Source organism: Phoca vitulina, unplaced genomic scaffold, assembly GCF_004348235.1.
Source record: "Phoca vitulina isolate PV1807 unplaced genomic scaffold, GSC_HSeal_1.0 scaffold33, whole genome shotgun sequence".
Lineage (NCBI taxonomy): Eukaryota > Metazoa > Chordata > Mammalia > Carnivora > Phocidae > Phoca > Phoca vitulina.
In genome coordinates, this window is record NW_022589736.1 from 6235247 (window position 1) to 6258932 (window position 23686).

Here is a 23686-nt window from a genome sequence, read left to right on the forward strand (position 1 = left end):
AAGATATGAGGTAGCTGTCAATTTATTTAACTCCGTTTGTTTTGGCTTTTGGGTTTTTTTTTTTTTTTTTCGTCTTACGGAGTGAACTCTGAGGAAGCTGGAAACATTTCTTTCCACTGAATTTTTGTCACGATAAAAGCAATGCCTGCTCATTAAATAATTGTAAATGAATAGAAAAAAAGAGAAGTTACTGACAATCCCCAAACTTTCAGACAAACACTTTCTATTTTCCTTGATTTTGAGACACATTTAGGAACTCTCATTATTTTTTGAAGGCTTCAAATAATCCTAAATGAGGACGCGTCTGTCTGTTCTGAAGACAGAATGGTTATTGAAGCTCCACACATTTCAGTTGGGTTAAACTTTGACCAAGCCAGGTGACCAGTTAGCAGACCATGTGGAATACTTTCTATCAGCCAAGACCACACACCCAGATTCCTGGAGCAGGTCTCCGTGTTTGTAATCAAACATAACCCCAGAATGTTTGCTCTCCTAAGCATTTGAGACACATTCTTCTCATTTGAAAGCTTTGTGTCTTACTCAACAACCTCTGTATCTAAACTATGTTAAAGATACATAGTGAAGGGATGACATCACAGAGCTGATTTTGTTCTTTCAGCTCTGTGCTTAGCTAAAGTTGAGCAGTTGCAATGAGTCATGCAATCTTGTGACCGGCCAGGCGCTTTTCCAATCAGAAAGACAGTTAAGATCTCTAACAGAACCTGGAGTTGTTTGAAGACGAGGTAACAGCAGGACCTGGACGCTTGGTGAAACCAAGCCTGTGTGAGTAACAAAATGTGTTCCTAGTCCTGCTGAATAACACAACACCAATGATGAAGTAACACTTAGTAAAGCTGACTCATTTCCTCATTTACAGATGAAAGGGACTGTTTGAGAAATGACTATCTCCCAGGTAAGTGATGTTTCCTTCAGGTAATGCGTGGTGAGTCTTTTTAAAGCCAGGCTGACCGTGACATTGGCTTGTTGGTTATCAGGTCTATTGAAAGGGAAATTTTATTACGAAATCCTGTCAGATGTTAAAAGCCAGGTCCATTTCTAACCTTGACTACGTGAGGACTGCTGATTTCGGACAATATTCAGAAGAAAGAGCTCGTGGAAATCAGGTGTAAAGATGATTGAACATTGAAAATAAAAATGTGGACTTAAAGCAAAGTTTCTTTTTATTTCCCACCAGATATGTGTTTACTGGCAATGCTGCACATCTGGGTGGGATATCTGTGGGCGAGCACGCTGGATGCCCCTCTGTATCTAGGGAAGCCTCCGTTGTACCGGGACTGGGGACTGTGGGATTTCCAGCCATGTCCTGCTGACTTGAACCGACTCAGCACGCACTGCCATTCTGGGAAACCAACCTCCTCTCTGCAATCTTGCTGTAATCTCCTGGGCTTTAAAATCAAGGCTGCCTTTACAAACACATTCCTCAAAGTTAGTTTGGAGCGTACTTATTTTAAAAAACACAAGAAGCCTGTTGGGAAAAAAACATTGGGAGAATGAGTGCATTCCTCACCCAAACTCATAACTCTTTTCTTCCTCGACTAGATCTTACTAGGACTTTACAAAAATGGAAGTAGACTCTCTAAATAGGATTTTGTTATTTTCATTCATTTATAACGTGTGAATTGCCCTCTGTTGTCTCTTTCCCCTACTTGGTATGCCTTCTTCTGAATTCTCGTGTAACTTTAACAGTTGTACAATTCTTTTTGTGGTTGGGAAATCACAAATTGTGAAACACATTAAATTGAGCACATTTAAAAATAACCTAGCCTTTTCTACTGTTTGGGTAAGGCCGTCTGCTTGTTTGGGGTTGCTAATGGGAATAAGTGACCATGTGTACAGTACCTCTACAGCTGGTTTGTTTGCTCAGAGGAAAGAATTCATTGAATAGCCATAGACTACATTCCAGAATGCTGGCCAACCGCTGTGCAAAAGGGAACTGTTGGGTCACAGCAGAGCCCACTGCCTTGCCTGGAAGAGCAGCTCCAAATGTCTGCCCAGGGGACAGAGACCTTGTTGCAGGATGTCCATGTGGGCTCTCCTAACAAGCATTTTTATTAGTGGTTCTTTCCTCCTCTTGGCTTCCTAGTAAAAGGCTATTGGAATTTTTAGTCCCTGGAAGTCCACGCTGTTTTTGAAGTTACTTCCTATGTTTTGCAATTAATTCTCCCAATGAACTCGATCTAAATATTGGGTCGGGGGGTTGGGGTGGGGGTAATCTCAAATACTTCAGGGCCCGGAGGAGATCTGTTGCGTTGTATTTCTCTCCTTCCTCGCGAACAGACGACAATGGTATGGTTCTGCATTTGGAATCTGAGAATCTGCGGAGGCATCGAGTTGGTCTGCAGGGAGGGTTAAGAGCTAGCCTGGTGGGTGGGATGCGGCATGTGCCAACTCCCCCTCCCTCATTGATCTGTTTTATAAATTGGACAGCTCTACTTTGATCTGCTTTCAGACAAGAGTTCCTTTTAACCCAAAGGGATAAATAAATGGGTTTGAAAGTTGTTTAGAAGGGAATGTCAAAGCAAAGCCCAGAAGGAGGCTGGTGCGGCCTCAGTTGGCCGCTCAGAACGGAAGTCAGGGCAGGGCTCAGGGACCGTGCTGGCCTGTGCAGGTCTCTCCTCCTCCAGATTCTCAGGGTCTGACTTATAAGGCAGCACAGAATGGGTCATGTCCTGGTGCCTGGTCCGCCCAGATGGAGTCCGGACTCCCTCCTCTGCCTTATTTGCCCCATCCCTCCCTCTTAACCCTCTCTGTGCTATGTGGCCTCAGCAAGTGGTGGAAGCCTCTAGGAATCAGACTTTCTGTGGTGGGAAGTGCCAAGGCGGCAGCTAAGCCCTAACTCCTCTCCTCCAGTGAATGGTGACCTCTGTCTCCCAAACTCATAAGCCTGAGGTCCCCAGAGCACATTCTCTTCCTTTCCTGACCCCACCACTTTCCCCTTCCAAAGACCTAAAGAGCCTTTGCCTTCCCGGCGACCCTCAGATCTGTCCTTCCCCGCCTGTCCGTCCCCACGGCCACGGTCCTATTTTTGGCCCTCCCTATGTCAGGCCCATCTGTACTTCCAACTTCTTCTTCCTTGGGCCACATGCCTCCCTCCAGTTCTCGTGAATGCTTCACATGACGGCCAGATGGGTCTTCAAATGCTGCTTCGAAAATGTCACTTTTCTCAGAAAAGTCTTTCCCACTTGTCTCAGGGTATTCAAATCCCACTGACTCACTTCTCGCTTATTTTACTCAATGAGTATCTGAGCACTGGTGTTTCCCTGTTGGCCACGATGGGCCAAGAGCCGCCTGCACACATCCATTTTAACTCAACATGCAAAGCCGTTTTACGTGTAAGGGCAGACAATGCTCTTCCTAGGTGACAAGAATCAGAAGGTGCTCAGGAACGCACCCGCTGTGGTGCAGCCCATCATCCGTCCCGCCAACCGGAGTGCAGGAGACGAGTGCCAGGGGCTACATGTTAAGAGCTTGGGTTACACTATGAGCAAACATGCCCGAATCCCTGCTCTTCTGAGCGTGTTATTGCAGCAGGGAGCTGAGGGGAAGAATCCCTCTGTCTTCGGTGTGGACGTCAGCCTCTGTAGGAGATCTCTTATGTGGAGCCATCAGATAATAAAGAACGACAACAGAAACGTCATTTCTAGTAGCTTTTAGCTAACCATGCCGTCTTTGGAAATCACGTGTGTGTGAAGACAGAGAGTCTAACTTCCATCTATTTTATCATTTTGGGGGTCACTTTTAATTGTTTGGACGGAAAGCAAAGGCCTGTCGAGGGCACGAGAACAAATTTTGGGGGTGGGGCCAGTGGAGTCAGACTCCGATGGATTTACACCCTGCCAGGTGACAGTCATGGCCTCTCAAGGGCCTGGGCCTCGTACCTGTGAAGGAGGTGTCCCAGCCTCACCATCATGCAGCCCAGCTCGGGCCTCCTCCAGCCCATGGGACTGCTATGGATTGAATTATGTCCCTCCCAAATGTACCTGTTGCAGCCCTGACTCCCAGCATGACTGTATTTGCAGATGGGCTCTCTAAGGAGGTAACTGAGGTTAAACAAGGTCATCAGGGTGGGGTCCTGATCCCATAAGACTGGTGTCCTGGTAAGAAGAGGAAGAGACAGCAGCATGTTCTGTCTCTCTCTCTCTCCCCCTCCTTCATGTGAAGACACAGTGAGAAGGTGGTGGTCTGCAAGTCAGGAAGACATCTCCCCCCAGAACCTGGCCATGCCAGCACCTTGATCTCGGACTCGTGGCCTCCAGAGGTGTGAGAACTGTTTGTGGTTTAAGCAGCCCTTCTGTGGTGTTCTGTTATGGTGGCCCAAGCTAACTAAGACAAGGCGTCTTCGACCAGCCATAGAAGGAGGGCCCTGGTCATGGTTCTCCCTCTGAATCTCTGCTCCCTGGTGCTCTGGGGTCTCCCACGGAACGTGCGTTCTTACACGCCCCCTTGAAGTAGAAGCCTCGCTGTTAGGATTCCAGTAAGGGGTCGTGCACGTATTTGTCCCCCTCGGGTACCAGCCAAATACATCCCTCACGCTATGAAAAGGAATATTTGTTGATCAACCGGTCTGCCAGATGATGAGCCAAGTTGTACCTGGTAGGCTGAAATCGTTCGTTTTTACTTTGGTTTCAGGATAGGCAGAGAAATATTGAGAATATTCTGCACACACTTCTGGCTATTTAGAGAGCTGAGAGCTGTTTATTTTCTCCTGGAATGATCCGGAGAGTTACTTCTGCCCTTTAACTGGCTCACGGACATAACATAAAGCAGTACGTGCCAAATCCTACAAGAGGCGTGCTTTAATTGTCTTCGAACGGAAGGTGTTTTATCAATAAAATCAAAATCCCATTAAATTCTCTGGTACTTGACTAGGGTGCTTCATCCTGCACCCTTTCTTTAAAATTATTTAATCTCTTCTTAGTAAAAAAGGAGAAAATACCGGTTGAAGCAAAAATGATTTCTTTCTACTCTCCTGGTGTTCCTTTCTTCATTCTGCATGAAATTAATTTCAAAGAAAGGAGCCGAACTCTTCAGTTGCGGCCGCACGATTTAGTGCAAAAGCAAGATTTTCAATTAACAGCGATAACCTGCACTTGATCAGAAAATAAAGCTATTCCTGCTGAAGTGACCAGGAATTAACACTTTTTAATTGTTCTCCTAGGGAGAGTGTGTATGTCGTAAAATAATCTGAAAGTGCTTTAATTTGCACTTCTGACCTAAAATGACCCTGTGCTTAATTTGACCTACTTGATGTAGGTCATTGAATCAAGAGTTATCTTTCTATTAAATTATAAAAATGATTTTTCTTTCAGACGACGTATTAGCGATATTTTGCTTATTCAACAGTAATGTTCAGAAATTTACTATCCATGATGTTAGTGGGTTTCTATCTGAGCTCTGCAAATATATATATTTTTAAACTGTTCTGACATTATTTCATTAAATTGCAACATGCGGGTTTAAAGGCCGCATGGCAAGCTCCGTGGGCAGCCCTGCTCTCTGATGCCTTCAGCTCGGGCTCCAGAAGCAAAGGAGAGGAAAATAATGACTTAATTGTTTCAGTAATTTTGGCAACCGTGTCCTTCCTCAGCAAGGCCAAATTGGCACTTGCCAAATGATCAAGATTGTTGACATTATAAAAGTTTTGCTCGGATTGTTTCTTTAGTTAATTGCTTGAAAAACTTCTGCGTTGTCAACTTCGCTCTCTTGAAATGACTCTACACATCTTCCCGCAGGTGGGATTATATTCAGGTGCAAGTTACAGAGAGTACAATTCATAGAGATAGTCACGATTGACACTGTATTTAGTTCACATAAAAATAAGGGCCAAGAAGGAGGATTTGGGGCTAATGCAGCCTCTTAGTAACATCTTCAAAGACCTTGTATCGTTCCATGGTTTGTGATCCATCATCTCTGCTTTGTATTTTTTATTCTCCAGGTTCTAGGACACTTGCTGCCAGTGCAGGCAGCTCCACATTCAGGTTTAGAAAAAGGGGGGAGATTGTTGTTCAACAGGCATAACGTTTCAGTTATGTAAGATAAGTGAGCTCCAGGATCTGCTGCGTAACATCGTGCATAGTTAGCAAGACTGTGTTGTGCACTGGAGAATGTCAGAGGTAGATCTCCATTAAGTGGTCTTCTAACAATAAGAGAGAAGGAAGGAAGGAAAGAAGGAAGGAAGGAAGGTAGGAAGGTAGGAAGGAAGGAAAAAGGAAGGGAGGTAGGGAGAGAGGGAGGGAAAGGAAAGAAAGAAAGAAAGAAAGAAAGAAAGAAAGAAAGAAAGAAAGAAAGAAAGAAAGGAAGGAAGGAAGGAAGGAAGAAAGAAAGAAAAAGAAAGGAAGGAAGAAAGAAAGAAAGAAAAAAGAAAGCAGGAAAGAAAGGAAGGAAGGAAGGAAGGAAGAAAGAAAGAAAGAAAGAAAGAAAGAAAGAAAGAAAGAAAGAAAGAAAAAAGAAAGAAAGAAAGAAAGGAAGGAAGGAAGGAAGAAAGAAAGAAAGAAAGAAAAAATAAAGAAAGAAAGAAAGGAAGGAAGGAAGGAAGAAAGAAGAGAAAGAAAGAAAGAAAGACGGAGGGAGGGAGGAGGGAAGGAAGGAAGGAAGAAAGGAAGGAAGAAAGAAAGAAAGAAAGAGACCGAGGGAGGGAGGGAGGGAGGAAGGGAGGAAGGAGGGAAGAAAGGAAAGAAAGAATGAGCCAGGACACCAGGGAACTTTGGAGGTGATAACTATGTCCATTACCCCGATGGTAATCAATTCTCTAATTGAGTTATCAATTATAACTCAATAAAGCTGTTAAAAAGAAAAGGAGAAGAGTCCAAAGCTTTCTCCTGAAGAAACTTTCTTTTTTATCTTTTATCTTTATCTTTTTTTTTTTAAACATATTTGGAAAGTCTAGTCCTCCCAGGAAAATCTACCCACCTCTCATAATCCAGAACTTTGCCACATGTCTGCACCCCAGCACAAAGGAGGCTTGGGATCAGCTTTCTGATCTCTACAGTGCAGGAAGCAAAGGACGGTGACTTCAGTGGTTTTTGGGTAGCAAATCCAGCTCTGTGCCATAGCGTCTTTCATGTATGTGGTATGAGAGGCATTGTGGAAAGTCAAGTTGTGGGTTTATCTCATTACTTTGTTGACTTCATCCAAACAAAATTCCAATAGAAAAAAAAAAGTCAATTGATTGCTAGTTAAACTAGAACTAAGAATAAAATGAAATGAGCCACGTTGGGCTCAAATTCTGTGCTATCACCCGATAGCTGTATGATCTAGGAAAGATACTTAATGCCCATAATCCTCGGATTCTGTGTTGGTAAAATGAGATTGCGCACTCGGTAGACGTCTGCAGGAATCGCCCGGTGCATCACTCCTTTTGTATGAATTCCTCTTATGCATTGAATCTAGGCTTCATCCAGACTTTCTTTGGCCAACCAAACATCAAAGCACATGAAACCAGCCAACAGAACACCACAAGCACAGTGTAAGCTTGTGCAGGGGCGAGGGTGATGCACGGAGCTTCCGTTCTGTGAAGAGGCTTGGCAGGAGCGCCCTTCTGGAAAGAGAGGCACGGAGCCTAGCTGTTCCAGTGGAGTCCAACGTCTTGCCAACCTGCAAACTAAGGGCAGCGGCTTGTGTAAGGGCAGTCTAGACCTGCAGAAGCTTTAAGTAACAAACCCACGGATATGCTTTAAAGACCCAGGCATTGTTGGCTTAAGCCACTAAATTCGCCGTAGAAAGAGATAACTGATACACACCAGCTTTTCTGCGTTGCTGCTGGGATGAATTGCAAGGACTGTGAGATCCCAGGCACAGAGCCAGCACTCAAGAATACAAGCTATTATTACTGTTGTTGACATTGTTGTTTTCGATTGCACAGCATTAGATCCACGAAAAGGGCTTGTCAATTAGGAAAAAAAAAACAAAGACCAACAAACCCTGCAGCTACTGTCTTAACACCTATAGTCTGTTTACCATGTGTGCTGTTGGGTTTCTCCTTAAGAAGATTATATCCTGGCTGATCCATTTAAGATAAAGAAACAATACATTTATTACCACAGGCTATCAATCAATAATAAGGGACCCAACTCTAGGACACACTATCAAGTAAGTGAGCAATCAGAGAATCAGGAATTAATACAGGTTTTTGGAGAATGTTTTGTAAAATGGATCTCTTGATCAGGGTCTTGAATGGAGGGATAGATTTCAATAATGTGGATGCTAATAATACTAATAATGTCTACATTTGTTGAGGACTTACTGTGTTCCAGGCGTGACAATAAGCACTTTACACGCAATTTCAGATTTATTCTTTAACTGCCTGCTTTACGAGGCAGTGTTATCCTACCCTTGCTTATGGACGAGGACACAGAATGAGAGAGGAATTTCCTGATCTGCCTAATGCGGCCCCCCTGGTCAGTAGCAGAGCTGAGACTGGATGCCACGGGGGCCTGATCCAGTGCCAATCCTCTTTCTCTTTGCATGGAGTCTGGCAGAGAAATTAAATGTATTTACGCTCTTCAGAAAACTCCCTTTGAAGTTGAGAGTTGATATTCCCACTGTCACAAGTCTACCCTTATGTGTAGTCCAAAGGTCCTGAATAAATGTATTAAGAGAAAGTCATTTTTGTGATTAAAAGACATATGCTGTATTGTTGTAAAGGAAAAGAATAGAAAGAGCTAACATGCATATAGCATTTGCACTGTGCCAGCCACTGATCCTAGTGCTTTATGCACTCAGTACTTATTTTCTTCCTCCCAACCAACATCCGAGGGTAAATTCTTTTATTTTCCCCACGTTATAGATAATATAACCAGATTCAGAGAAGTTAAGTCAATTTCCAAGGTCACAGAACAGAAGAATGGTGGGTCAGGTGTGCAAACCCAGGCGGTCAAGTTCCAAAGGCGTGTTCCATCCCCTCAGCTGAAGGGCAGTCCGGAACTCAAACATCAATGGGACCAAAAAGTGAAAAACCAAATGCTTGTGTGCCTAGCCTCACAGACTGGGGGCTCTTTGTTACTGCAGCAGGACCCAGCTGATGCTGGTGGATACAAGTGGCTGGCCAGAAGGCCCCCTTATGTTGTGATTCATCAGAATTCCCTTATATAATTTAATTTTTCCACGAAAGGAGTTATTCTCATTTTCATGTTATCCCCTTCTCCCATTTAATCCTACTCCTAATTGAATTGAGTCTCTGCACTAAGGTACATACTATTCATCTCATTTTACTGATGAATAAAATGAAGCTAAGGGAGGTTTAGAAACTTTTTCAGTGTTATACTGAAAGCCGCCAAGTCTGGATTTGAATTCGGTTCTGTCTGATGTCAAAGTCCATGAAGCACAAAGTTGTAGAGATCAAGGTGGCCTTTAAAGTTACTTAGCCTTCCAGTCTTAACAAAAGTTTCACCATATAATGTAGTTCAGATAGCAGGGACAAAATTTCCTCTGCAAAATTCTCTCCTGGTTTTGCCAGGGACTTACAGCAGAAATAAAATTACATTTATTAAAAATAATGGTATTTAAGTGCCTGCAATAGGGTCTTTTAAGGCATTAAAAACTCATACAATTTGTATTTAGCCTTTCTAGAAGTCAGTTAAGATGAATTTTGTTTTTAAAAGTATTTATATACATATATAATATATATCCTCCCCCACCACCCCACCCAGTTCCCTTGTTCTTCAGTGAAAACACATTTCTAAATGACCCTTAGGAATGATTCTTTTTCCTTTGTGGGATTTCATTGAACACAGAGAAGAAGAAAGACAAAGTGTATGACAAAGGGACCACTATGCTTGCACATTACACACTGAGGAGCAAAATTTTACAAATTAATTCAGGTGGATATCTGCCACAATTTTCCACTGTTGTAAGCCATGATAAAGCCAACAATTTAGGTCAGAATACTATTTTGACATGAATTGTCTGAATAATTGTCTTGGCACTTCATTTCCCCGGAGCATATAAAAAGCCACACAGTATTTTTTACTTTTATTTCAGCAATTAAAATGGTCATCCAAAAAATCAGTAATTCAGTGGATAATGCAATGCCAGTGACAGTTAATTGAATTAATGGCATGACTGATTTTTTCCGAAAGCTAAATTTGTAAGTCTCATGACAGCTTTTGCCTGAATCTTTAAACTTGTGCAGAAAACTCCAGAAAATTTGAATCCTGGACCAGGGATATGCTCCTTGCTCAAAAGAGTTTGGAGTTCTCCTTGTGGATGTCATTCAAATTCCTTCCAGCCCTAAGGTCTGTGAATATAATTGCCTTTGTTGAGGCACAGTGTTTGGATGATTCTTAGTGGTAGCTGGTGATTAATCTGGGGAATGTTGCTCCTCGTAAAAACAAACAAGCAAAAAATTGAAGTGTGGTTCTAAAGTCATGAGCCTGACCATCTTGTGTAATGAATTCCATCTGACAACATTTCCGAAAGAAGAATTTCCTGACTCCTTCTCATGATTTCTTTTGAATATTAAACTGTGTGACTCTATTAGATAATGAAAAATTAAGGTTAAAATGAAATGAGCACATTTTTTTGGATTACATATAGATGGATCACACACACACGCACATACACACAAGACTTTCTTCATATTATTGCAGGAGGAAACACACTTTTGAATGCAAAAAGTCATGCATATTTTATTTTGTTTTGTTTTATTTTATTTTATTTTATTTATTTTTGTACTGCTCTTGTTACTTTCTTGTCCTTGCAGTGGATTAGCTCGCATCCTCCCATATCTGCTTGCACATGTTACCTTTCACTCAATGGGAAATTGCTCCCACATTCATGAGGCATGAGCACTTTGGGACATAGTGTAGGTCAGAAGTCATTTTCCATCCCTTTCATTGCGTCCTCCTGATTGGAGTTAATTGAGGCAAATAACAGTGCCACGGGACTTACAGTAAGTCAGCGAGTCCAGAGATTTTTGTTCTCCCCTCCCAAGCAGCTCATCTATCAGCCGTCACCGTCCTGTGTGGGCGACAATGCTGCATGCAGGGCCTGCACCTGCCCCTCACTCACACCCTCTACCCTCAGTGCCTCGCGGTCACCGGGCTTCTGTTAGTTCTGTAGGTTCCCTCCCGGCCCTTCCCGATTTCCCACAGACCCCTCCTGATAATCGGAGCCTGCGGCTTCTTTGCAGATGGAAGTGCCTGCTGTCATCTCCCGTGCCGCGAGGACAGCCCTGCCTGATGATCGGCACTTTGACACTTGTTGGGAATATCGGGAAAAAGCCATCAGGTGTTGACACGGACTTTAGGGACCCGGGGTCCCCTCCAGCCTGACACCTGAGTACCATGCACAGATGCTGTGTACTTCTGCATTGATATCGCCGGATGTAGTACTTTCAACCTCAACTGAGTCTTGTTATTTTACTTTTTTGGGAAATACAATATTAATACAATTTGTCACTATTCTCTAAGGGATGCTGATTATGCTGGGATTCTAGTATATTTTACCAATTTAGTTGTTTTAATGGCCTGCAAGTGTCTTGATTTTAAAACCTTATTTGCCAGGTCTTTTGAGAGCTGGCTATAACCTGAGATTATTCTCATAATGGACTGCTTATATAATGTACTTCTTAAAAGCCAAGTGGTACTTATCACCTCGTTTTGCATATTGAGTGACATTTTTAGCTTGGTATTAATAATCCCACATTATAATAAAAATAATAATAGCAAGGATTTGAAAATCCATTACAAATCTCCTTAAACCCAGGTGAACTCATTAACTCTTAGATGAAAAAAAAAAATGGAACTAAAAAAACAAAGACTTGATTTTATTCTGCCTGATACGACGACTTTGAGGAAGAACTAGAAGTCGAAGTGCATTCTCTTGGGTCAACTCCAGGGTTAGATTTGCTAGACTCAGCAGCTAAAACAGTCCGAGATTTAAAAATGGAAGCAAAGCAAGAAGCACGTCCATCGGTTAGAAGTCAGACTGATGAGGCTGAAGGGAAGGCGGAGCTTCCTACCTCTGCCGTCCTGAGGGACGTGGAAGGAGGGAGACAAGAAAGTGGGTTAGGTGAACCCCCAAGTTACAAACAAAACATGCCAACAAGCTAGCATTTTCTAACAATTGGAGCCCTGTTGAGACACGTTTCCTGTCCTGGTTTGCCTTTGAAATGTTGCCATCTCCGTCAGCAAGGGCTCTATGGGTGTGAATTCAGTGACCTGTGGGATCTGGGGACATCTCCCAGGCACACACTTTACTCGGTGTAATGGGCTGAATTGTGTCAAATTCTTAGGTTGAAGTCCTAATCCCACTACCTGAGAGTGTGCCTTTATTCGGAGGTAGGGTCTTTTCGAGGGAACTAAGTTAAAAGGTGCCATCAGTGTGATCCCTAATCCAATCTGAGTGGTGTCCTTATTAAGAAGGGGGCACACAAAGAGGAAGAGGGCCCTGTGGAGGTGAAGTCTGACCTGGGGGTGAGGTAAAGAGTGCCAGAGGTTGCCAAGAAACCACCAGAAAATGGAAAGAGGCAGGGACCAGATCTTCCCTCAGAGCCTCAGTAGGAACTAGCCCTGGGTCTCAGACTTCTGGGCTCCAGAACTGCAAGACAACACATTTCTGTTGTTTCTGCCACCCAGTGTGTGGGTCTTTGTTCAGGGGGCCCCAGCAAACTAACTCACTGGGCAGACACAGAACCAGAGTCATATCTGAGAAAATCCCATCCCATCAAGAGCTTACAGCGAGCTGAGTGAGCGGTCCCCATGAAACACTTAGCAACAACAGGAGGCAAATCATGGTGTGAAGGCCACGGGAGCAATTCACAAAGTACATGCTGTTAGAATTCAGATGACAGGAGAGAAGCAGAGACTGACACCTCCAAGGAGTACCACGCTGTAGTGTGTATGAGCAAGGCAATGGTGTGTGCAGTCCAGAGCAAGGAAGCAGAGCCCATGGTTTTGGAGATGAACACCGGGGACAAAAACCAAGGCCCCACCTCTGTGTTGGCAAACCCCATCGTGTGTCCTCACCGGGAAGGGGAAAAGACCCAAGCGAGGTAAAAAGTACCCACACGTAGGCAAGGTGCTTTCATGTGGAGGAGGTCATTTATCACACTCAAACTTTCCAGGAGGATGTGTATTTATTCTACATTATATCCTAATTTAAACATCCACAGAAAAGCAAAAATGCAAAGTTTTATTTTGTTATTTCCACGTGACTCTGTAATGAGTGTAAAAATGTAAAAGTACCAAGCAGGAAATACCCAGGGGAACGTCCTTACTGCATGCAGATGACTTTATCATTTATAATCATGAAAAGAAAATGAAATCATGAAAGAAAAGTAGATTTTATTCATAAAGATGAGAACACTTACTGGCATTTGTAGAGCTTATTTAAATTCAAATACATCTTCAATATTCGATCACAAGTCATGTGAAAAAAATTATTTAATAATTGACTTGGGTTTTCTTTAAATATAGCTTTGACCTGCTTTTCAGAGCTTTTTTTTTTTAAAGATTTTATTTATTTATTTGACAGAGAGAGACACAGCGAGAGAGGGAACACAAGCAGGGGGAGTGGGAGAGGGAGAAGCAGGCTTCCCGCTGAGCAGGGAGCCCAACGCGGGGCTTGATCGCAGGACCCTGGGATCATGACCTGAGCCGAAGGCAGACGCTTAACTGACGGAGCCACCCAGGCGCCCCCAGAGCTTTTTCTATCAGCCAACTTTCTATCAATGGGAATAACCGCTTGCCATATTGGCTATGACCGATTACAGTCCACGCCATCCTTCCAAAAGCTCATTCAAATCTACTTTTACTGCACAGAATACAACAGCACTAGAGTTTTATTTTCCTCTAAGGAAATTCCCAATATGTAAGTCTAAATATCAAAGGTAGTGATACCAGACCGTAGGGTAAGACCACAATGGAAATGTGACTCATCCTGAAACTTCAGAAGTTGCAACAGGCCACAAAAGTAATTAGTTACCCCTAATGCTTGGCAAGATTTCTGCTTAGATATTCTGTAATTGTGAAACACACTGCCAATAATTCGCTCTTCTTTAAACTTCTTGTTTGCTGTGACCGCTGGACCCCCGAGATGGCATTCTGCGGCAAGGACCACACTTGCATGACTATCTTCTACATCTCTGTCTGCTTCAGGAAGAAAAGAGGAGTTTCCTCTAGGTCAGGTGTGCTGATTAAGGATATCCATTTTATACCGTCACTTACTGAGTTAAAAGTTAAAAGCAAGTAATTCTGTTGTGATCGCAGTAATTAAAAATATAGACAGAAAGGTTGATGTCACATTTTAAAATGGGCATCGGAGTAACTGGATGGAGATCCGATAAAATAAGAATCTGCTTAATTTGCAGGTAGATCCTCAAACTAATGAAACCAACATATAACTGTAGGAGATATCCTGCACAACAGCAAATGATTACCCGTTCAGAACTGGTTTTCCCCAATGTGTGATTCAACATTTTGGCAATAACCACTCAGTCCATCAATATTTGTCTTGTTTTAGTAGGAGTATTTGCAATTCAGTAGGAATAGGTATCTTGATACAAATTAAAGAGGAACACTGTTTCTCATGATAAGCACCATACTCCTGTTCACCTTTGTCTCAGAAATACATGACAAATTTTATTTCATTCCCCCCCAGTTTTATTGAAGTGTAATTGACAGATAAAAGTATGTATTTTTTTAAAAGATTTTATTTATTTATTTGACAGAGAGACACAGCCAGAGAAGGAACACAAGCAGGGGGGAGTGGGAGAGGGAGAAGCATGCTCCCACAGAGCAGGGAGCCCGGTTCGGGGCTTGATCCCAGGACCCTGGGATCATGACCTGAGCCGAAGGCAGACGCTTAACGACTGAGCCACCCAGGCGCCCCAAAAAGTATGTATGTTTATATGATTTCACTCACATGTGGAATTTAAGAAACAAAACAAATGAACAAAGAAAAAGAAACAAAAACAGACTCTTCTCTCTAGAGAACACACTGCTGGTCACCAGAGGGGATGTGGGGGTCGGTAGGGGGGAAGTAGGTGATGAGGATTAAGAGGACACTTATCTTGATGAGCACTGAGTAATGTACAGAATTGTTGAATCACTATATTGTACACCTGAACATAAGATAATGCTGTATGTTAATGATACTGGAATGAAACTTTTTTAAAAAGCAGGAAAAATGACAAAAAAAGTTGTGTATATTTAAGATGTACACCATGATGGTTTGACATATGTATACATTGAAGAATGATTGCCACAATCATTAATTAATTAACTAATGATTAATTAACTGAATAAGGTATCCATCACCTCACATAGTTACTGTGTGTGTGTGGTGTGTGGTAAGAACACTTAAAATTGACCCTCTTGGCAAATTTCAAGCATACAAACCAGTATTATTAACTGTAGCCACCATGCTGTACATCAGATCCCCAGAATTCATTCATCTTGTAACTGAACGTTTGTACCCTTTGAACATGTCCCCGTTTCCCCACATCAGCCCCTAATAGCCACCCCTCCACTCTCTGCTTCTGGGACTTTGACATTTTTAGACTCCACATATAAGTGAGATCAGACAATATCCATCTTCTTGTGTCTGGCTTATTTCACTTAGCATACTGTCCTCCAGGTTCATCCATGTTGTGGCAGAATTTCGGTTTTTATAGCTGAAATAGTATTCTATTGCATGTAAATGCCGTATTTTCTTTATCTATTCATCCATTGGTGAAAACTTAGGTTGCTCCCATGGCCTTAGCTATTATGAATGATGCCCCATCAAACACGGGTATGCATAAACTCTTCAGAGATAGTGGTTTAATTTCCTTTGCATGTATATCCAGAAGTGGGATAGCTGGATCATACAATAGTTCTGTTTTTAATTTTTTAAGGAACTTCCATAGTGTTTTCCATAGTGTCTGTACCAATCTACATTTTCACCAGCAGAGGATTCCTTTTTTTCCACATCCTCCCCAACAGTTATTTCATGTCTTTTTGATAATAGTCTCTCCAACAGGTGTTAGGTGATCTCTCATTGCAGTTTTGATTTGCATTTCCCTGATGATTGGTGACGCTGAGCACATTTTCATTTACCTATTGACCATTGGTAAGTCTTTTTTGGGAAAAAAAAAAATGTCTATTCCGGTCCCTTGACTACTTTTTAATGGGGTTATTTAGTTAGTTAGTTAGTTAGTTAGTTAGCTCTAACTCAATAGCTTATAACTCAATAAGAGTTCTTTATCTGCTTTGAATATTAATGCCCTCTCACACATATAATTTGCAAATATTTTCTTGCGTTCTATAGGTTGTCTTTTCATTCTGTTGAAGAAACCTTTTAGTGTGATGTAGTCCCACTTTGTTTTTGCTTTTGGTGCCTGTCTTTTTGGTGTCATGTCATCGGATATTTTAGACACTGAGGACATGCGACCCTTGGCTGTTCTGGAGCTCCGTCAAGAAACTCAAGGCTCTCCTCCATGAACAGCAACAATGGGAACAATTGCAAATCATAGTGCAAATCATGTTTTGATATTCATCTTGGAAGTGTTTTCACCTCATGGTCATTTATATAGGAATATCTTATCCGAAAAAGCAAGCAGCAGCCTTACCAGTAATTGGGAAATCGCCTTTAAATCCAGCCACTTTCTGGAGCACCTGGGTGGCTCAGTTGGTTAAGTGTCTGCCTTCGGCTCAGGTCATGATCTCAGGGTCCTGGGATGGAGCCCTGCATCGGGCTCCCTGCTCAGTGGGGAGCCTGCTTCTCCCTTTCCCTCTGCCACTTCCCTTGCTTGTGCAGTCTTTCTCTCTCTCAAATAAATAAATAAAATCTTTAAAAAAATAAATCCAGCCACTTTCTTTTCTTGTAATTCTGTGAAACAAACTTACTGTGAATTGGGTGACATAATCAGTCTCAGTTCATATAAATGCTAAGCGACAGTTGCAGTTCTAATTTTAACACTCTAAGCAGAGGTTTCTAAACACTTTGGGGTGACACACCCATCAGTAAAAAGTTTTCAATCATAAATATCCAAAGTCACTAATTTTTTAATTTGTAAGTTATAGATGTGGAAGTCTTCTAATATATTTGGAGCATTAAAAAAGATACACAGAAACATCAAGTGAAACTGTGAATCAGACAAGCATATATGCAAGTGGAGGTTCTAACAGATGTCCTTGTACTGTGATTCATCACTTCCTGCAGGCTTTGGGGCACGTGCACCCCGCTTTTGAGACCCCTGAGCTAATCGGAGACCTGGGGGCTTCAGTGAGGTCCTCATGGGGAAAATGAAGTGGTCCTTCCCCTCTTTATGACCCCGCCTGAGTGAGTAGGCTTCGGAAGTAAAGCCACACTGGGTAACAGTAACTTTTAAATATTCATTAGTATGATTCATTGTAATGTTTATTACTTTGAAATCACAAAGGATGAATTATTTTCTTCTAGGTAGAGCACAGCTACAAGAAGATGTCCGCCATAATCACAAAGGGGAAGTAACGGATTTTGTATTAGGGCACGTAAATGAGATCACCGACACATGAACACGCATAAACCTCCTATGTTGGGAGAAGATGGGGCCCAGGGTTTATTGATTACCTACCATGTGGCAAGCATGATTCCAGACAGCTCATGTATGTGGAAAGAAATAAGGCCGTACAGCTCTTACCTAAAATGTTTGGTACGTAGCAGCTTCTATTATGGCCTTTCTCATGGAATCATCAAAACTATCAAGACAATTAGGCATCGGTATCCTTATTGTGTATAAGTGGGTCACCTCTGGATAAGAGGTGTTTAAGAACTTAGCCATGGTCACACCCAGGAAAAGGCAGAGAGGCCTTTCTGATTCCATAGCTCCTCTCCCGGGGCTTTTGTCTTTGTTTTCTTCAGTTCTGTCACTGTTTACCTGTGACGGGCCTCGCCAACTGGTTTTGCCATATCACACGGACAGTGATGGTGGATGTTGTTCCGGGGACCAGACCCACAGAGCAGTGCATGCATCCTTTGTTGTTCTGGTGGAACAGCCACAGGGTGGGCATTATAATTACATCCAAACATCCAGAGCATGCTTTAAAATGAATGACCTTTATTCCCCTGTTTTTGGTGTGTGGGCAGCAATGGGCTTATGATGATTACATTTGAAGATCCTCTAGGAGAATGGATTTCTTTCAGTGTTTAGTTGTCTGTCATCTGTATTAGTTATCTATCGGTGTACACAATCACTCCTAAAACATACTCAAATATACCGACTAACGTTTTTCTAGGCAGAGTTGTCTCTCTTTACCAGGTGGTCCATATACTGTGTACATACACACTACTTTATGACTTCTCCCACTTATCATACGAACAAGACCTTTTCTGCGTTATGAAAGAAACTTGAACAATGTAATATAGAATGAGCATGTAATTTTCCAATAAGTGGTTGTACCAGTTTAACCAACAATTGCTCTTTGGTGGTGGTTCCCATGTGTTTTAACCATAAAAAACAAAGCAAGGATAATATATTATTATGGATCAAATCGTGTCCCTTCAAAATTCCTGTATTGAAGTTGTAACCAACAGTGTGTCTGTCTTTGGAGTAACCAAGTAAGTCAGGTTTCCGTGAGGGCATAGAGTGGTGCCCTGATAGGACGGGAGGGGACAGCGGATAGCTCCCTCCCCGCCCTCATTGAGAAGGCTATGGGCAGGCCAAGAGAGCTCTATGCAGTCACCTGACCTGTGATCTGCCGGCACCTTGATCTGGGACCTCCAGCCTCCAGAGCTGTGAGGAATGCATGTCTGTTGTTTATAAACCTCCTGTCTGTGGTCTGTTGTTACTATAGCCTGAGCTCACTAACGTCATACCTTTGTGCATAAGGCCCTCAGTGCTTCTCCCACCCTGCGTCTGCTCCTGTTTGTGCTTCAGTATCCCATCAGACCTCACTGAAGAGCAGGAGTTCAAAGATAAAATAATTAAGAACTCAGGATGGCAACGGCAGAGCCTGAAATAGGCGGGGGTCCTCCCGAGCGTCCGCCCCCTGTACCTTCACAGGCTTTCGCCCACAGACTCGGCGCTGACTCTCGGCAGCTCATGGGGGTTCCCAGCACCAACACGGGGGCCTTGCTCACTATTATTTGTCCCCACCATGCAGTGCTCTTGGCACCTGGTAGATACGCTGTAGATGTCTGATGTTGTTAACTATGTTGTCCCAGGGAACGGACTCTTGGCTCTATTTTAAAGAGCTTCTTGGACTAAAACCACTTTTTTAGTGGTTGTTCTATGATTCTATATTGAGAAGTAACCAGAGAATCACAGAAGTCTGAAGCTGGAAGGAATTTTCTGTCTGGTGGTTTTCAAGCTTATTTTTGTTTGATATTTTCTGTGAGCCACGGAGACGGTCCTTCGAGGCGCAGTTTGAAGGAGGCAGTTTGTAGGTGATGCAGAGAGCCCCCCAGCCCTCCCTTTCCCTGAAACATAATTTGAAAACCAATGATCTGGTCCAAAGTGCTTATCTAAAACCTTTATTTATTTGCTGCCCTCTTAGGGATCTTCAAAAATGACAATTCCAAATTAAAACAAGCAAAAAAAACATTATCGTAGGGTTTTAAAAACATGGCAGGATACGTAGTAGGTGTTTGCACATGACGTATTCATCTGCCCAAATCTCAAGAATTGGAAACTAACCGTGTGGGCGTGAGCGTGACCTTGGGCTCCAGGAGGATGGTTATATTCGACACCATCTGACCTCTCAGTGGCAACAGTGGGAAGCACACAGGTAAGGACAGTGCAGGGATACCTGGTGGTCTCAGTGAACAAGGACTGTGCCTTCTACCTGCATTCATGGGTTCATGGCTCCGCCCCAACTTCCTTCCCTCTCTCCAAGATGCTCCCCTTACTTTATGGGGCTCCTGTTATCACCATCACTTGCCTGTTAAATGAGATCAGGTCAGTTTCCGCATGTTCACGACCCAGCAAACTTGCCAAATCACTACCAGGGAGTTGGCATCGTGGGGCATTCTGTTCTTTTTCAGGTGATATATTGTCGTGCAATATCCCATTGCTTTTATAACTTTATGGATCCATTCATGCCACAGTGTGTGAGCACTTCCTGGGCGTGTTGTGGTCTACTCGATATCAGGAGAGTTGAAAAGGTGAGTGACACACGGTCACAACCTTCCATTAGGACGGGAGGTAGCCTGGGACTCAATCATAAAGGAAGGAAAAAAATGTGTATTCCAACAATGGTTTCAAACAGTCATAGCATTAAAAAAAACCTAATTTTCTCTTAATAGCCAAATTAAAAAAAAAAATTGAGGGAGTTAAATATTATGTACAGGGCCTTAAAAAGCATTATTTTAGGACCTCAGAATGCAATAAGTTAAACATATGCTTTCTGCATTTTTTTTCCATTCTAACATTTTTAGGAAAAGTCATTTGGCTTCTAAAATGTTACCAAAGTAAAGTTGAGTCAAACACAGGTTTCAGTGCATTTTATCATTAAGTATAAATAGGTTACAAAAATATATATAAAAAAAAAATACCCATAGGTTACGATTTGCACAGTTAATGAGGAAAAAGGAACTAACAGAAGATTATAGAAACCACAATCAAGGTTTTGAAAACTTAGCTTAAAAGTCCTACCAGGAGATAAAAAATATGTAAGTATGCTTGTTTTACCAAAAAAAAAAAAAAAAAAAGAATTCCTCGTCCCTCCACCTCCTCACTCTCTATTCTTCTTAGAATTTGTATGTTAAGTTTACATGGTTCCCTTTCCAGTATGTTTATTTACAATACTGTCACTGTTTCCATAGTTATGCAGAATGTCTGTTTCCATAGCAACACTCTAGGTTTCCTAAACAAATAGTATCACAGTGTTAATCTTGTTTCAGTGTTATTGTACTATGTTATTAGATACAAAATTCAAAAAATAATTTAAGCAGGGTTTGAAACTAGGTGGGTTGGTTTTATTGCCTGGTGCTTTTGATATTAAATTTCAATTTCATATTAAAACACACATCCATTTGAAAAATAGTGGGGATTTTGCATAGTAAACATGATACCAATTTTATTCGCTAGTTATAAAACACTGTAATTTAATAAGAGGGTGTTCCGATACATGAGCAATATCCAGGGAGAGGTTTACCATCTTCAGATTAAAGTGACGGTTTTTCAGTTGGCCTGGGTGATTTAGCTTCCCCAAATCTCTGAAGTCATTTATAACCTACCCGCAGCAATATTTCCCTTTGCCATTTTTGCATTTTAAGTAATTTCTATGCGTTTTGCCTTTTATTTTGTAGCCCTGGAGGAACAGCTGCAAAATAGACTTCAAGGGAATTTTACTACTTCCTTTTTCTCCGATTGAAAAAAAGAGAGAGACAAGCGAGTAGGTTTTTGTGCTTTCTGTCTTTACATTTGCCTACCGTTACCCTTCATTTCTTCTCTTGGGAGCAGATCTTTTGGACTCTTTGCAGAAATGGGACTATGCCTTTGCTCCAGCTCCTGAGGCTCCCATGAGCACTGAAGGAGAAGATCGCCAATGTGGGGCTAGTTCTTTTACTTAACAGAAGTGAGAGGTGCTCTACTGACAATTTTCCAGTCAGACGTTTGAAGTGGGCTGCCGGGCCCTGCAGGTCTGGGTCTTGGCGTCCTGCGCTCTGCCCCACTTAACCAGGCACTTCCGAGGCCTGCCTCTCACTTTCTGTTTGATTCTGTCATCCTTTAAGAACATATTTAAATGACTTTCCCTTCCTGATGTTCGCATGAAAAGGAATTGATATGGCGGGGGCATATAATAATTTATAAATGGGAAATAGTTTGCTCTGCTTTGAGGAGTCCATGATGAGCCGAAGTTGATGTCACAGTTTGGACCTGCTGCGCCCTGGGGTGTCAGTCTGGGACAGTCAGACCTCTGAGTGAGTGGATCCCAGCTCAAGTGTCTCCTCGCTGCCAGATTTGCGGTCCCTGTTACCGGGCTTCTCTGAGCCCCTACCTTCCTCATCTGTAAAATTGGGAAAATACCACCCACTCCACAGCGTTGTGGGGAGATTAGCATGGTAACACTTGCTAAGCGTAAACTTGTTACACGTTACTCATTTTCCCTTCTTCCTTTTGATAATTTGAAGTGTGGGGTCAGAGAGAGCCTGAAGCAGGGGAGGTAGCTGTGGGGGCTCAGCACTGGCCATGGGGCTTCGTCAGCCTTTCCCCACCGCCATCCTGTCTCTGGTCTATCTGCAGCAGGTAGCTTTAGGTTTTCTGCTCAGCGGAGGTAAACATTCAGACTTGCCAGAGCGTGCCTCCTCAGTGTGCGTGCCCGGTGAGCAGCAGATCTGCGGTAAGGGAACCCCCAGAGAAGGGGTCCTTCCGGCCCTCCATCCCTGCAGCAAACCTTACCCCAGCGTCCCTTGGCCTCCAGGCACAGCAGGGCATCTGGGGACCTTGCAGAAATGCAGATTTGGGTTCAGCAGGTCTGGGTGGGGCCCGAGTTTCTGCATGGCTGACAGGTTTCAGGTGACACCCAACTGGCTGGTCCGGGAACCTCACTTTGAATGAGAAGGATCTAAACTCCCCACATTGGAGCTTTTCTCAAATTTGTTAAGACCCTAGTTAGGGGCCAGTTCCCATACCATTGGGTCCTCAAACTACTTTGGCCTGGGTCTATTTGGGGTTCTTATTCTAGGACAGGATCCAAATCATCTATTTTCTCTGAACGTCTTCTTGTAAGACGGAGAGGCTGGGCTGCCTGGAATCTCCTGGGTCCTTTTCAGTGAACAAATGTGGCACCCTTCTGTTTTGCAGAAGTGAAACGAACCCGGGAAGACGCAAAATTGCATCAATTCAAACTGTCATCAACCAAATTTTGTTCAGCGGATTTGAATCTCCTATGAGCCTAAGGATCAACACGATTCAGTTCTATCAGGAAAAATACATAACATTTATCAGAATTGGTTATCAGAAATCATTTAATACCCTGATCAGGGATTTACTTATGAATGAGTTTAGAAGCTGACTGTTTTATGTAACCATCAAAAATTACAATATAATTATTGTTTCAAAATTCTCTGAGAAAGTGTGTTCTCATTTCTTTTTGTTATGCTGACAGTGTAACATATCCAGTGAAGTTTTCTTAGACAATATTATGTTTGGTTTCTGTTCTCTTGTATGTCAGAACCCTGTTGGCATTTTACTTATTATATGTTAATAGCACAGTTTCTTGAAAAGGAACCTTTTAATGGCATTTCACTCTTCTCTGAGATTATATTTTAAAAGGAAATTGTATCTGAAAGATCTAAAAAAAATCCACCAGGGCTTTCTAGGGGATTTTGTCACTCGCGTTTTCCTTGCTTATGATCTCATTGTCAAGGACTGTATGAGCTTCTAAGAACCAGTGGATTATGGTTTCTAATAAATATATGCAAACAGAATTATTTTCACTTTTATTCATATGCTAAATATATTCACCCAACTGACATTGACCTCATAATAAATCATGACGAATCTGTTTGCCCTTCTCCAAAATAACAATACAAGTGTAACAAAATCAATTCCCTTTGGGAAAGAAGGCAGCCGCTTTCCCACAGTGGCTTGCCTGCCCCGGAAAATACCCTGTCAATGAAAAATCACATAAACATATAAAAAATGTGCATGAAAACAGTCTCATACCCACACCATGAGGAGCATAAGAGCTCATGACAATTAAGCACTTACTACCTGGCACATGCCAAGGGTTCAATGAATATTACGTACTGCTATTAT

General features: G+C 42.4%; 1 long non-coding RNA gene across 1 annotated transcript; it reads left to right on the forward strand.

Moving 5' to 3' along the window:
* The first annotated feature begins 710 nt into the window (after window positions 1-710).
* LOC116645359 lies at window positions 711-22847 on the forward strand. The gene is made up of 5 exons (XR_004301949.1): window positions 711-783; window positions 878-913; window positions 19966-20085; window positions 21232-21317; window positions 22730-22847. It is a non-coding gene; the product is annotated as an uncharacterized LOC116645359 (long non-coding RNA).
* The last annotated feature ends 839 nt before the right edge of the window (window positions 22848-23686 follow it).